The sequence below is a fragment of the Hemitrygon akajei genome, chromosome 6 (assembly GCF_048418815.1).
Source record: "Hemitrygon akajei chromosome 6, sHemAka1.3, whole genome shotgun sequence".
Taxonomy (NCBI): domain Eukaryota; kingdom Metazoa; phylum Chordata; class Chondrichthyes; order Myliobatiformes; family Dasyatidae; genus Hemitrygon; species Hemitrygon akajei.
Window position 1 is genome coordinate 136,990,133 of NC_133129.1, and position 16,462 is coordinate 137,006,594.

The window sequence follows — 16,462 nt, forward strand, 5'->3', positions numbered from 1 at the left end:
CTAATCAAGAATCTATCAACTTCCATTTTAAATATACCAAATGACTTGGCCTCCAGAGCCATCTGTGGCAATGAATTCCACAGATTCACCATCCTCTGGTTAAAAAAAAATTCCATCTCATCTCTTCTAAATGGAAAAGCAAAGTAGAAAACTTCTATGTTAATGAACAGGCTCAATAAAGGGTACTAAATCTCAAAATTTAAATTAGTTTTTTATGGATATTTTTCTGCCTCATTTGCACTTACAAGCAAGTTATGTTTCTCCAAGTCAAGAAATCTGATCTGCATATATTACAAATGAGTTTTCGCTAGGACTCTAAATTGAATGAGTCTGTAATCTTCCACTTAAATCTTAAATCTTGATCCCACCATCATGCTGTTTGTTTTGCAAATTGATTGCTGAATTTGCGTACTAACTTTCAGTGATTTTGATAATGGATGCACCGAAATCCCAATGAATTCAGTATCTTTCAGAATTTATTTTATAAGTTCCTTGCCTTTCTATTTTTCTTTCAAAGTCGATATCTGTCATGTTCCACTTTTACAGTTGATGCACCATCAATAACTCTTGGAGACGTGAGGCGAGATATAGGCTTGTATTGGCTGGAAGAAAGAACAAGCAGCAATTGACCACCACACTGCATCCTGGAGACTGAGGCCGGGGCGGTGTCCCCAATCGCCTTTATACCGGGGTCCGTGGGAGGAGCCACAGGAGCAGTCAGCGGGGGGGCGTGTCCAGACAGGTATATGTAGTTCACCACATTCACCCCCCCTTTGTTTTAAAAGAGAGTCCCCATGGGGCGAAGTTTCTTACAAGTATATTTACAGGTTAAGTCTATCAGGTGGTCGAATCTGTCACTGCGATCTACGTAGCACCGGCTGTGATTGCACAGGTGCCAGTGGTGATTGCACCGGAGACGGTGGTTGTGCTGGTTCCAGCCTGACTGGAGATGTCAGCCCACTAGGCGTCAGTGATCCCTCATGCATGTGCGAGGCGCCTGGTATATGTGCGTGCGAGACGCCCGGTATAGGAGTGTCGTGAGGAGTCTGTGTAGGGGTCGGTGTGTACGGTGTCACCTCGGGTACAGGGTTCATAGTTACCATGGAGTGTTCGGGGTAGTGGTCTGCTGCTCCTGTGGGCGCCAGGTCGCGGATGGAGACCGTGTCCTCCCGCCCATCAGGTAAGACCACGTAGGCATACTGGGGGTTCGCATGTAGAAGGTGAACCCTCTCGACCAGTGGGGAGTATTTATTGCTCCTCACATGTTTCCGGAGCAGCACTGGCTCTGGGGATGTCAGCCAAGCTGGTAGGGTGGTCCCAGTGGCAGACTTCCTGGGAAAAGAGAATAGGCGCTCGTGAGGGGTGGCATTGGTGGACGTACATAACAGGGAGCGGATAGAGTGGAGTGCCTCGCGGAGGACCTCCTGCCATCGAGAGACTGGCAACCCTTTTGACTTAAGGGCTAAAAGTGTGGCCTTCCACACTGTGGCATTCTCCCTCTCCACCTGTCCATTTCCCCGGGGATTATAGCTCGTGGTCCTACTAGTAGCAATGCCCCTAGCCAGCAGGTACTGGCACAGCTCGTCACTCATAAAGGAGGACCCTCTATCACTGTGGATATAGCAGGGATATCTGAACAGAGTGAAGAGCTGGCGCAGGGCTTTTATGACGGACGTGGCAGTGGTGTCGGGGCAGGGGATGGCAAAGGGGAACCGCGAGTACTCGTCGATAATGTTGAGAAAGCAGACATTGCGGTCGGTGGAGGGAAGGGGGCCCTTAAAGTCAACACTCAGTCGCTCAAAGGGGCGGGTGGCCTTGATAAGTTGTGCCTTTTCAGGACGGTAGAAGTGCGGTTTGCACTCAGCGCAGACTTGGCAGTCCCTGGTCATCATCCTGATGTCCTCAAGGGAGTACGGCAGGTTCTGGACTTCCACGAAATGGTAAAATCGGGTGACCCCCGGGTGGCAAAGATCTGCATGGAGGGCTTATAGCTGGTCGAGCTGTGCGCTGGCACACGCTCCCCGGGATAGGGCATCAGGGGGCTCATTGAGCCTTCCAGGCCAGTACAGGATATCATAGTTGTAGGTGGAGAGTTCTATTCTCCACCGTAAAATTTTATCATTTTTGATTTTGCCCCGCTGTTGGTTGCTGAACATGAATGCAACTGAGCGCTGGTCGGTCAGCAAGGTAAACCTTTTGCCGGCGAGATAGTGCCTCCAGTGCCTAATAGCTTCCACTATGGCCTGGGCTTCTTTCTCCACTCCCGAGTGCCAAATTTCAGGGCCTTGAAGGGTACGAGAGAAGAATGCTACTGGCCTGCCTGCCTGATTGAGGGTAGCAGCCAGTGCGAAATCGGAGGTGTCACTCTCTACTTGGAAGGGAATGGTCTCCATCCACCGCATGCATCGTTGCTTTGGCAATGTCCCCTTTAATGCGGCTGAAGGCCGCGCGGGCTTCGGCAGAGAGGGGAAATGTGGTAGAGTTGACCAGGGGGCGGGCCTTGTCTGTGTAATGGGGGACCCATTGGGCGTAATAGGAAAAGAGGCCCAGGCACCGTCTGAGGGCTCTGAGGGTGGTGGGAAGAGGGAGTTCTAACAGGGGGCGCATATGGTCGGGATCAGGGCCAATGACCCCGTTCTCCACGACATACCCAAGGATAGCGAGTCGGGTGGTTCCGAACACGCACTTGTCCCTGTTATAAGTAAGGTTCAGGGCTTTGGCCAGTTGGAAAAATCGTTGGAGGGTGGCGTTGTGATCCGACCAGTCGTGACCACAGATGGTGATATTATCCAGATAGGAAAATGTGCCCTTTAGTTGGCACTGGTCCACCATCCGGTCCATTTCCCTCTGGAAGACAGAGACACCATTTGTGACACAGAAGTGGACGCGCAGGAAGTGATAGAGCCTGCTGCCCGCCTCGAAGGCGGTGTAGGGGCGGTCCTCCGGGTGGATGGGGAGCTGGTGATAAGCGGATTTCAGATCTATTGTCGAGTACACCTTGTACTGAGCTATCTGGTTGACCATATCCGCGATGCGGGGTAGGGGGTACGCGTGAAGCTGCGTGAATCTATTGATGGTCTGGCTATAGTCCACGACCATCCTATTTTTCTGCCCGGTCTGAACAACAACCACCTGGGCCCTCCAAGGACTTGTGCTTGGCTCAATGATCCCCTCCCTGAGCAGCCGCTGCACCTCCGACTGAATGAAGGCCCTGTCCCCTGCACTGTACCTCCTGCTTTTAGTTGCCACAAGTTTACAGTCGGGGGTTAGGTTGGCGAACAGCGATGGGGGAGGGATCTTGAGGGTGGAGAGGCTGCAAGTGGTGTCAGTAGTGCAGCTGTCGGCATGGTTTCGGGGAGTTTGTGGACTCGCGACTGGCAGCGGCGGGTGGTGGGGTCTGCAGTGTCCACGGAACCGGCGGGGGAGCGCGCGGCTGGACAGTGTCAGCGTTGTGCAGAGCAGCCTCCAGCGTGTCAGCCGTCTCGATCGCTGAATATACGGTAAGATCAGTGTTTTCCAGCAGCCGCTGGCGCACGTACACTGACCTGATTCCCGTAACGAAGGCGTCTCGTACTACCAGCTCCGCATGTTGTTCTGCCGTCAGTCCTTTGCGTTGCAAGTTCGCACGGGTGTCTGTAGGGCTCGGAGAAACTCGGCGCTCGACTCGCCGGGTCGCTGTCGCCGCGTCGCTAAGCTATGTCTTGCATAGAAGGTGTTCACCGGCCGCAGGTACTGTCTTTTGAGGGCGTCCAGTGCCCTTTCGTAGGTCGGCAGGTCCCTGATAAGTGAGTAAACTTTGGGGCTGACCCTCGAAAGGAGGATTCTGTGCATAATAGCGGGCTCAGTCACACGAATCTCCTCCAAGTATGATTGGAAGCATGCAAGCCAGAGTTCAAAGGCAAGAGCTGCTTCTGAGTCTTGAGGATCAAGGTCTAATTTTTCCAGACGTAAAATGCTTTCCACGTTTTAAAACTTCCAGCCAATAAAATTGATGCACCATCAATAACTCTTGGAGACGTGAGGCGAGATATAGGCTTTTATTGGCTGGAAGAAAGAACAAGCAGCAATTGACCACCACACTGCATCCTGGAGACTGAGGCCGGGGCGGTGTCCCCAATCGCCTTTATACCGGGGTCTGTGGGAGGAGCCAAGGAGCAGTCAACGGGGGTGGGGGGGTGGGGGGGCGTGTCCAGACACGTATATGTAGTTCACCACAACAGTCCTGTGCAAAAAGAATTGGAGACGTGTATTGCTAGGGTTCCTAAGACTTTTGTACAGTACTGTAGTAATTTTATGTTTTGTACTGTATTGCTGCCACAAGAACAAAACAAATTCATGCCATATGAGAGTGATGATAAACCTGATTCTGATATGGGTCTCTATTGTGGATTGAGAGTAAGAAGGGTCAAGGAGAAGGGAATCATGGTTGGGAGAGGGGAGCGAGCAGAAAGCACCAGAGAAGCATTCTGTAGTGATCAGTAAACCAATTGTTTGGAATCAAATGGCCTTGCCTGGTGCTTCAGGGCTGGGTGTGTCTGCAGCTGCAACACCACTCCTGGTACTCCTGCTCTGCCACCTGTCCGCACCCGTCCCTCAGCGCTCCAGCCTCACTATTCTCAACATCCTTTGCTCCTGGTAGATACACAAACTTGCTCTCTGCTCCATGTTGACAAATACAGTACGGTGCAAAAATCTTAGCTATGTATGTACCTAAATCTTTTGCACAGTACTGTATATGCATCTGTAATTTCCTCAGTCATTATCCCAGCCTGAATATATACCTCTGCATCATCCTCATGGTCTCTGTATGTTCAGCAAGCTTAGATATAATACACTTCAATATATTCTATTTCTGGCCTTCTGAAAACTTAGTATCACCCTTTTCTATTATGATGGTTTACTTTGCAGTATTTTCCTTTAATAAATCTTCTATCATATAATCTATAGAAGCTCTTTCATAATGTTTTATGCTTTTTGCTACCCTACTCTCATTTTGAAAATCAAGGAACTCTGGATGCTGGAACTCTGAAATATAAAAAGAAAATACTAGAAAGAGTCAGCTGGTAAGTTCTGTCAAAGAATCTTGTACCTGAAATATTAACTGAGTGTTTCCAGTAATTTTATTAGTTTAGTTCTTGTAGTCTGCTTTCCCTTACCAATGCCTTGCTCTTCCTTTACCAAATTCTGAAGTTTTCCTAATCTTCTGGCCATTGCAATTGTAACCCTCAAGTTCTGTTGACTGCCTAAGTCTAGGGAAGAGAATGTCTGGCCCTGCCAAATGGGTGAGATTGAGATGCCAGTCCACCCCAAAATGCCTCCTGTTTCTGTGGATGCTGTGTGATCTGTTACCCTGTTACAAATCAGTACCATGAAATGAGACAGTACACTGCATACAATTAAATGATTTAGCTTTATAATTATTAATTTGACTACAGGATTAGTGAAGAAAAAGCCAAAAAAGTAAATGACCCATTTTAATGAAACAGTCTAGTGTGCACAAGTTGGAGCTCACAGTTTCCCATTCGACAAATCTCCTTCGGTCTCTCTGGCTTTCGTTGGTCATGGCCCTGCTCCGGCGTCTTCACTCTTCATCTCCCACCAAGCAAAAGACCCAGATCACGCTGGTGATCAGGCACACCGAATGAAATCACCCTCCCGTCATTGGACGACTCACATTCCAAAGCACCGGTTATCTCTAACCATACCCAAACACTGCTTCCACAGAAAGATCATTACATTATCAGTGAAACCTTTCCCAGGGTGTTATGCAATTTTTGGCAACAATATAAGTATTTTTCTTTGATAAAATGTTATCTTTAACTTCACCAAAGCTGGATTGCTTTTCCTACTAGTTCTTAGTCTTAAAAGGATATGTATGAATTGTAAATTTTATGTAATAGTTTCAAAATATAGTCATTGCTTGTTTATTATCAGTTTTATGTAGTTTTCAATTTACTATAAATTACACATCCATTATGTTATAGTTTATTTTATTCTCATTAACATTCTGGTATCACATTGAATTAAATTATTTTTATTGTTTAAATATAAAATTCTAGTAAAATTATTTGTATACATAAAAAGTGTTTATAATCATGGAAGTTTTTCCTATATTTATCTAGATTGTATCTCTTAATTTGGTGGAAAGGCTTGGAGTCCGGAGAGGAGTCACTTGCTTTAGGATATTAATCTGTAGTCTGCTCTTTTCGCTTCAAAATTTGTATTGCTGGATAAGTTTCTGGTCATTAGAGGTTCCCAGGACACTTGGATTTTACTGCCAGTTAGGCATACACAAAATATAACCACTGTTGCCATAGTCTCTTTCAATATTCCAAGTTCCAGGTATGAAATACAGGTAGTCCCCGCGTTATGAACGTCTGACTTACGGACAACTTGTACTACGAACCAAAGAAGGAGAACGCTGTCTGCCATTTTAAGTCAGATCGCGACACCGTCCACCATTTTAAGTCGGATCGTGTCGCCGTCCACCATTTTAAGTCGCTGCCATTGACACTGTGTTGAGTGTGTAACTTTGTATTTGGCTTAAATTTTTCTTAGCAAGATTCACCCTGACCCCACCCTCCCCCCTTGTTCCAGTCGGCTGGTGGCACAGTGAGATTAGTGCTGGGCCGGGCTGGAGAACGGAGGTTTCTGAGTTTGATCCAGTGACAGACTGCTCCTGTGCCGGGTTGATGTCGATCCAGTGACTCCCGTACCATCCGTGCTGGGTTAAAGTCGAGCTCACACTTGACCTCGTAAAAAAAAAAATACTGCCACCTCACGTTTAAATTTCCACACGGAATATTGTGGAGGATCAAATACCCAAACCCAGCACAGCCCCCACTTGTCCCATTTAACCTGTCTCAGTGCAGTGGAGTTTAGGACCCGGGGAATTCAGTGCGTTGGTCCTTAGGACCCTTGTGGACCTTGGGAGCCGGCGCAGCTTGGGACCTGCCGCCCGCAGTGTTTCTGTTCCATTGACGGGAAGCGATTGCGATTGAAAATAAAGTGGAAATAATAAAGTGTTTGGAAAGAGGTGAAGCGTCATCGGTCATTGGAAAAGTGTTAGGCTACAGTTGGTCAACGATCAGAACAATTTTAAAGGATAAAGGATAAAGTGAGAATAATGGAGCATGTGAAAGACCCTGCCCTGATGAAAGCTACAATTATTACTAAGCAACGCAGTGGTTTAACTATTGGAATACATGTGTTTCTTAAGTGTTTTATATGCATAGAAAGGTAAAATATATACTATATACTAAGACAAACATTTGACTAACTGACGCCAAATAATACTGGATGTACTTGTTCCGACTCGTACAAATCCGACTTAAAGACGGACTCAGGATCGGAACTCGTTCGTAACCCGGGTACTGCCTGTAAAATAATTATTTTGTGTTTAAAACCACCAGTGGATGTGTGAAAAGTGCAAACAATTTCAAAATCTGTTGCAGAGCAGCCTGGATAAGGAGTTTGCTTCTCACAGATATGGGTCTTCTGTCACCTGAGGAGTTTCAAAAGGAATTGGACATTCTGCAAGCACGAGAGAGCATTTCTACTTTTAATCAAAAGGTTTTTTAAAATTTAAAAATGTGATTTATTCATAATATATGCAGGAAATACAATATGGAAATGTCTGTCTACATTCATTGAACCAGCAAATTAATGCATTCTGTTAGAATGTATCAAGTTCTTTCTTAATACATTCAAGAGTTGTTTGAAAGGCTGTTTCACCAAGCCCAGCACCTTATGTTCAGTCGTGGCAGAATCCTAGACTGTGGTCTTTCCCTGAAAAGCTGTCCTAGTGTCTAAAGCAAGTCACTGATGAAGCAGCTGAGTACTGAAACAGGCCATTGCCCTGCAAACTTTATGCAGTTAAATTCTGGGAGGAAGTTTCTGATCCCCACCAAGCACACGCTTTCTTCTTTTCTTGAGTGAGATAATTGATTTTTGTTGACTTCTTTTTAATTCCTTGATGCTGCACTTTGGGTAAATATTGCTTTGTTATAAAGCGCAGTTCATTTCATTCCTGTCTCTAGAATTCAGCTGTTTTTTTTTGTGTTCCTGTAATGAGATCTGAATACCTGTCCTGGTAAAATTCTTCAAAGTTGAAAGTAAATTTATTATTGAAGTATATAACAAAGTACATAAAATCCTTTGATACTGCATTAATTTAGGTGGTTTTACAACTTCAGGTTGTTTTCAAAGCATTTTATCAACCTGTTGCTAACTTTTGAAAGTTAATTATTCTTGCCATAAGGTTTCTTTGTGATTCAGAACCATTGTTATGAAACAGAACAGTATCTTTGATTAGGCCTAATAAAAATGAATCTGCATTTGTAGCAAAGAAAGGTAAATAATTGCTGAATCTTCCATCACTGAGTATTCTGGAGATGGAGTTATTCTTGTGTTGGCTGAAATTCTTTGCCATATTCCTCACACAAAATGACCTGTACTATGTAGCTTTGAATGAATCAAAGTGGCTGGTGTGTTTCAGCTGCTGCATATCCATCTTTCATATTCAAAGTGGATACCTGTTATGTAGCTGAAAAGGAAATGGAGTTTACAGTGACGAGGTTTTGTTTGGAGTATCTGCAAGAAAATGATTGACTGCCTCTCAAAATTTGATAGCAGAGAGGCAGGACAAAGACCAACCTCCTTGAAAGGAATTGAATATGTTTGTAATATATATGTAGGAACATGTTTACTGAATACTTGCATAGGATTTAGAAGGAGTAGATTGGGACAATTTGTTTTATGGGAAGGATGTAATAGAGAAATGGAGGTAATTTAAAGATGAAGTTTTGAGGGTACAGAATCTTTATGTTCCTGTTAGGTTGAAAGAAAAGGTTATGGAAACTATGATGATTAAAGAACAGGAAGTACTGGAAGTTTTTAAAGAACATAAAAGTGGATAAGTCTCCGGGTCCTGACAGGATATTTCCTAGGACCTTGAGGGAAGTTAGTGTAGAAATAGCAGGGGCTCTGACAGAAATATTTCAAATGTCATTAGAAACGGGGATGGCGCTGGAGGATTGACGTATTGCTCATGTGGTTCCATTGTTTAAAAAGGGTTCTAAGAGTAAACCTAGCAATTATCGGCCTGTAAGTTTGACATCAGTGGTGGGTAAATTAATGGAAAGTATTCTTAGAGATGGTATATATAATTATCTGGGTAGACAGGGTCTGATTAGGAACAGTCAACATGGGTTTGTGCATAGAATGTCATATTTGACAAATCTTATTGAATTTTTTGAAGAGGTTACGAGGAAAGTTGACGAGGGTAAAGCAGTGGATGTTGTCTATATGGACTTCAGTAAGGCCTTTGACAAGGTTCCACATGGAAGGTTAGTTAGGAAGATTCAGTTGTTAGGTATTAATATTGAAGTAGTAAAATGGATTCAACAGTGGCTGTATGGGAGATGCCAGAGAGTAGTGGTGGATAACTGTTTGTCAGGTTGGAGGCCGATGACTAGTGGTGTGCCTCAGGGATCTGTACTGCGTCCAATGTTGTTTGTCATATACATTAATGTTCTGGATGATGGGGTGGTAAATTGGATTAGGAAGTATGCAGATGATACTAAAGTAGGTGGTGTTGTGGATAATGAAGTAGGTCTTCAAAGTTTGCAAAGAGATTTAGGCCAGGTAGAAGAGTGGGCTGAATGATGTCAGATGGAGTTTAATGCTGATAAGTGTGAAGTGCTACATTTTGGTAGGAATAATCCAAATAGGACATACATGGTAAATGGTAGGGCATTGAAGAATGCAGTAGAACAGAGTGATCTAGGAACAATGGTGCATAGTTCCCTGAAGATGGAATCTCATGCGGATAGGGTGGTGAAGACAGCTTTTGGTATGCTGGCCCTTATAAATCAAAGCATTGAGTATAGGAGTTGGGATGTAATGTTGAAATTGTACAAGGCATTGGTGAGGCCAAATTTGGAGTATTGTGTACAGTTCTGGTCACTGAATTATAGGAAAGATGTCAACAAAATAGAGAGAGTACAGAGGAGATTTACTAGAATGTTACCTGGGTTTCAGCGCCTAAGTTACAGAGAAAGGTTGAACAAGTTAGGTCTTTAATCTTTGGAGCGTAGAAGGTTGAGGGGGGACTTGATAGAGGTATTTAAAATTATGAGGGGGATAGATAGAGTTGACGTGGATAGGCTTTTTCCATTGAGAGTAAGGGAGATTCAAACAAGAGGACATGAGTTGAGAGTTAGGGGGCAAAAGTTTAGGGGTAACATGAGGGGGAACTTCTTTACTGAGAGAGTGGGAGCTGTATGGAACGAACTTCCAGTAGAAGTGGTAGAGGCAGGTTCGATGTTGTCATTTAAAAAAAAAATTGGATAGGTATATGGACAGGAAAGGAATGGAGGGTTTTGGGCTGAGTGCTGCTCGGTGGGACTAGGTGAGAGTAAGCGTTCAGCACGGACTAGAAGGGCCGAGATGGCCCGTTTACGTGCTGTAATTGTTATATGGTTATATACTCTGGTGAGTTATGCTCTTTATTGTGGTTAGGACCTAAATCTGAGATTTTGTCAAAACTATTTCAGAGAAAGGTGGTAATGAGGAGGACAATAAGATTTTGACTTGAAAATTAAAAAATATACTACTGCATCTGCTTGAAATCAGAAACAAAACCAGAACATGCTGGAACCATTCAGCAGTTTGGCTCTTTGGCTATTGTTGCTTCAAGATAGCATTCTTGGTAGCAAGGCTAAAAACTATCACCCCTTGTGTCTGGTCAGCATAAGAGTTATGAGGAGAATGGAAGGAATCTGCATGGGGATATAGATGGGTTTTGTAAGTGGATGAAAAAACAGCAGCAGGAAGGGAAGGGGGAGTGGAAATGTGAGTTGTTATTTTCGGTAGGAAGTATGCTAGTATACTTAGTAAACACTGAGAAACAAATTAGTTTTAGTGCATAGATGGAGTGTGGAATTAAACTTAGAATTACTGCAAATAACTTTGATGCATGTTTGTGCTTAGTACAAGTAGTTTGAGTACGTAAGTTTACGTCTTACTATAGAGTTCATAGGTACTCTGTTCTGGTTCCATAACTGTTATGAATATAGTAATATTGAAGTGTGAATTTACTAGAAAAATGCCTGGGAGAAATGGATTGTCCCTTGAGAAGCACCTGAAGAAAATTTATCTGTTCTCCTGAAAATTCAAAATGGAGAAAATTGAACTATAAGGATTGACTAATCTGCAACTGTGGTGCTAATTTTAAATTTGAAACAATTTTTAAACTTGTTGCAGTGATTCCACTTGCAAGCTGGTTATTGCATAACTGCTATTAATCATTTATGCTGCCTTATCTATGTGTGTCATCATAATAGAGCATTCCTCTTTGACTGCTCGAATGACAATGGCAGGTCATGCCTTGCATGTGACCTGCTGGTTTCCCAGAAAACCAGGTTCCATTGAAGAAGATGAAGACAACTCCATTAGCATTTTTGTAACCCCACTCTCTAACCTTATGCTGACTGAGATTCCCTCAAATTCTAGCACAGAATCTCCTTTGTAGCTTGCTTTGGTGAAGGTGAGCTCTGTACTGCAGGATCATATGCCTTTTTAACACATGGACTGAAAAAGTTCCAGATCTGCTTTGTTTTTCTTGATTGTTCAGTTCACAGCATTTTTGGAGATTGCCTTCCTTGAAAACTCTTAAGTATACTAATGATAGTACTAGTCAAAACTATTCTTTGCTCTCTAAACGAGGTTATTAAATGGTACATCAGGAGTACTACATCGTGGCAAATTTAGCTGTTATGACAAAAGCATCAGAGCCTACTTTTCATTATTAGTGTGGCTTTCCTTAACTTGAATCACTGCATTTTACTCTCCAGCATTTTCACCTGCAATTGCTACAATGTTAATTGCTTTGAAGGAGATACTTAGTTGTTTCAGTAAAATGGCCATTTTGGACATTTCAACCTTTCATTTATTCTTTCTCTTTCTTAAATCAGTGTTTTCCCCTGACTTTTAAGAACCATACTTATCTGTATATTATCAGTATATTTAATGTATTTGTTCTTTCCAAAGATAGCAATCTGGTTCATGCCAGGCTGGGTATCATGACTTGTACTTTCTACATGTTGGTGTTCTACAGCTCTTTGCCGCTGTGTGGAATTTGAACATTTTCTGTATGACTCATGAGGTTCCTGTCCCCCTCCCCCCATCCCAGTTCCTAGAGTTTCTCTACAAATCTCAAATATCTAATGGGCTAATCTGCTTTTGTAAATTATCCATATTGTTGATGTGTGTTGGAAGAATGGTTGAAGAGGTATAGTTTATGAAAGAGAAAAGGTTACAGAGAAATGAGTAGTGGAATGGGCCTGAAAGGAATACTCTGAGAGCAACATAAACTCAAAAGGTTCATTGGCTTCCTTTTCTATTATGAAAATATGAAATAAATATGTAACTTAATATAACAGTATTTTAAAAGTTAATGTATTTACTGTAAAGTCTTAACAGATTTCATTACATCAATGTTATTAAAACATGATGCTGGAGGAGCACTTCAAAGTATTTTACTATATGTTTAATTTACCTGTTTACTTCAGCATTGAGAAATTTTTTTTTTAATCTTTGTTTTTCTTAAGTCACAGATTCAGCAGTCCCATTACGGCACCAATTCTCACAGTAGGTATCAATCCTTTTGCCAGTATAGTGTCTTGTGATGTACAATAGGGTGTTCCACATTTTTCAGACTAAGAGTAACAGGTAGTACATCCCTAGTTGTTGCTGAAGTCAGTCATGAACTGAATCTGATTAATGGCTGATAAACGTAATTTATTAGCCATTAATCATAGTAACATAGTTTCTTTAGGTAATGGTAATGACACCAATCTTAAAGTAACCCGTTACATTTCACATTAATATATGTATTCCACAATGAAGAGAAAAACAATGTGTCTTCAGATATCCTGGTAGTCATATCGCAAGTGGAAATTAATAGGCAACAGATCTGTTGTAATTTTATTTACATCTGAACACCTAAAAATAGTTAATAGCATTTCCTGTTTGTTGCCTGGCATGAAGATGTTGTTCTTGGAAAAGGGGGCATTTTGGATATTGTCCTCTAAAGCAGGGGTTTCCAACCTCTTTTATGACATGGAACCTTACTATTAACCAAGGGATCCATAGGCCCCAGGTTGGGAACTCCTGCTCTAATGCAAGTGTGTTTTCCATTTTGCTGAAAAATAAATTAATATTTGCATTTTCCATCTTTTTTTTCTCTGAACATATAATCCCACTTTTTTGGAGAAGAAACTCTTGTAGTTTTTTCATTAGGTAAGTGAAACAGAATTTTAAACAGGCTTTGTTGTATAATCAATTATCTATTTTGAACTTAGACGTGCACCTATTTATGTCTTGTCTCAGTTCAGATAGGTATATGGATGGGAGGATTTTGGGTACAGGTAGATGGAATCAAGCTGAAGGTCAGGTCAGCATGGACTAGATGGGCAGAAAGGCCTGCCTCTGTGCTGTAGTACTCTATGAACGAACTCCCAATGAAAGTTCTGAATAACCTTAGTCTACCCTGAAATTGTTTGACTCGTGAATATTTGAAAACTTAACCATATAGCAAATGGGCAGAGCATAGAATGATCTCATGTAAGTTATAAAATGGTAACACCCCCATGTTGCTGTTTTTCTTCTGATCTACTACACCTGCAGTAACAGTAAAACATCTTTCTCCTTTTAAAGCCAAGTATCAAATTTGGACTCTGCATTCAGTTTCATCATTCTGTTTCATTGCTTCAAGCCAGGCACTGAATTGGTGGTGCTTCTGACCTATTTGGACTAGCTTCCATGCTATTGCTATTCCCAGAGCTTCTTTGAAATAGTATGCTGATTTAAAATGTCCAGTGATTGCCACTCTGTGTTTGTTAACATGTGCTTTATTTATTTTTGTTGTTCTATGAATTTTCTTCCATTGTACTAGGCTGAACAGACAGGCAGACATACTTTATTGATCCCCAGGGAAATTGGGTTTCGTTACAGTCACACCAACCAAGAATAGTGTAGAAATGTGGCAATATGGAACCATAAATAATTAAATAATAATAAGTAAATTATGCCAAGTGGAAATAAGTCCAGGACCAGCCTATTGGCTCAGGATGTCTGACACTCCGAGGGAGGAGCTGTAAAGTTTGATGGCCACAGGCAGGAATGACTTCCTATGATGCTCACTATGATGCACCTTGGTGGAATGAGTCTCTGGCTGAACGTACTCCTGTGCCTAACCAGTACATTATGGAGTGGATGGGAGACGTTGTCCAAGATGGCATGCAACTTGGACAGCATCCTCTTTTCAGACACCACCGTCAGAGAGTCCAGTTCCACCCCCACAACATCACTGGCCTTACGAATGAGTTTGCTGATTCTGTTGGTGTCTGCTACCCTCAGCCTGCTGCCCCAACACACAACAGCAAACATGATAGCACTGGCTACCACAGACTCATAGAACATCCTCAGCATCGTCCGGCAGATGTTAAAGGACCTCAGTCTCCTCAGGAAGTAGAGATGGCTCTGACCCTTCTTGTAGACAGCCTCAGTGTTCTTTGACTAGTTCAGTTTGCTGCTGTTCTGCTTTCACCCAGGATAAGCAAAGAGCTCATAAATGCCAACATGATGAGTTATAGGCCTTTCCCATCATGAAAAAATCTTAGTAATGCAGCAGTACTACTGCAATTTCCTGTTTCACAAGTAGGGGAGGATACCAATTGTGAAATCAGTGATGCAGATGTGAGACTGTTTCTTGAATTTAGTTTTACACAGTACTACTGCTTTCATTGTAAGTTGGTACTCAAGATATATCTGAACATTTTGCCTGCAACATATTGAAAGAGGAAATAACCAGGACTGTCATTAATTGTATACATCTGAAGATTTCAAATGGACAAAAGCGGATACGATTGATGTTTTGCAGTGTAAGTACAGTATCTAGGGAACACAGCTGCTTTTAACTGCCGCTAATTATTGGAAGTTCTAAATGAAGTTTGTTGACATTTTATGTGCTGTTTAGTGTGTCTGAGGCTGAAGTGCAATTCACTTAATGTTAGATTTAAAATTTGAATAGACATTTAAAATATATTAATTTTGGCATGGTGGCACTAGGAAGAGAAACATTTATTGTCTATTCCTAATTGCTCCTGAAATATTGGTGTTGAAATACTGCAGGCCTGCTTAGTATGGAATTCTGGGCTTTAATAATAACGAAGGAATAGACATTGACAACTTGGTTGTCAATTTGTTTGCATTAAATTACTCTTGTTTGAAGTTCATTAGGTATGGTAAATCAATCAAAACTATTTCAAGAGCAATTCTGATTTTTGTATTATGAAAATTGAGAGATGTGCTTTTGAATTGGAATGTCAAACGTTTCATTGAAAGTTCTTCTGAGATTGACATTAAGCATGTGGATATTAATAAGCGTATATGTAGCCTACATAATATTGTTCTCTTACCTCAGTTATCATTCTGGAAACTATGTTGTACCCTTCCAAGGTTTCCATAACTAATAATGTATGTAGGGTATCAAATCTGGTGCTCTATTTGAAGAGTGACCAAGGCTCTAATATTATTGGTGCATAAATCATTGTATTAATCGCCACTAACCCAGAGATAAAAACCAACCTTCCATAAGTATGTTGATTGCTACTTGTCCCTGTTCACTAGCTCCTTCACTAGTATCTGTTGGTGCCCAACTTTATTTTCTCCACCACACTATTTCAAATATAAAATACCGACATGTTCTCTGGGGATCTAAAGACATACAAATTTGTCTTAATCCTACCATTAGATAGTTGCCTCAATTATTTTTGAATTTGTTGGGAATATACTTAATAATTTATAATTACTAATTGTTCCTGGTTATATTGCTCTCTCTTCTTTATGTAAACCATGTTTCCAGCATTTAAGAATGCTGCCGTTGTGCTCTCATAAGTTTGATTATTTTGTAAAGAAGAATGAAAAAGTTGAAAAGATCTTGAAATATGCAACATCATTAAAATTGATAGGCTATGGAGTTTTGATTGGTGTTCATCAATCACAAACCTAAGTTGCAGGTTAGTACATTAGTGCTTGTGCACTGAGAAGTCTTCCTGTAATTACATGGGCCTTTTTATTGTAACTACAACTGCTCTTGATCTTTTTTTTAATATATTCTTGCTCTAGATGTGCTGCTATGAAGGTTTTATAGATGGTGGTGTTTTCCCAAGAATTAGTCTGAGGGAGGCCTGTAAAGCAGGCTTGTATTCTTTGGAAAGAGCAAGAGATTATTTCATTGAAATGTATACTCTTCTTTGATGGCTTGACAGAGTTGACATATCTCAGTGGAGAATCTAGAAAAGATTCTAAATGGTGGAATAAAGAATTGTATCAAGTTGAAATTGGACAAAAGATGTTTTGTATTGAGTTAAGAGTTGAAAGTACATCAATGTGAATT

At 41.7% G+C, this 16,462-nt stretch overlaps 1 protein-coding gene across 5 annotated transcripts in view; it reads left to right on the forward strand.

The window, feature by feature from the left end:
* Positions 1-16,462, forward strand: part of dagla (diacylglycerol lipase, alpha) — a 350,361-nt gene that overhangs the window by 66,268 nt on the left and 267,631 nt on the right. The window contains exon 1 of one of the 5 annotated variants that reach the window (XM_073049361.1): positions 14,822-14,945. The exons of the other annotated variants lie outside the window; for them this stretch is intronic. The gene's annotated coding sequence lies outside the window, so the exon portion shown is untranslated. Of the gene's footprint in view, positions 1-14,821; positions 14,946-16,462 lie in introns of those variants that run through there. 5 annotated transcript variants of the gene reach the window in all.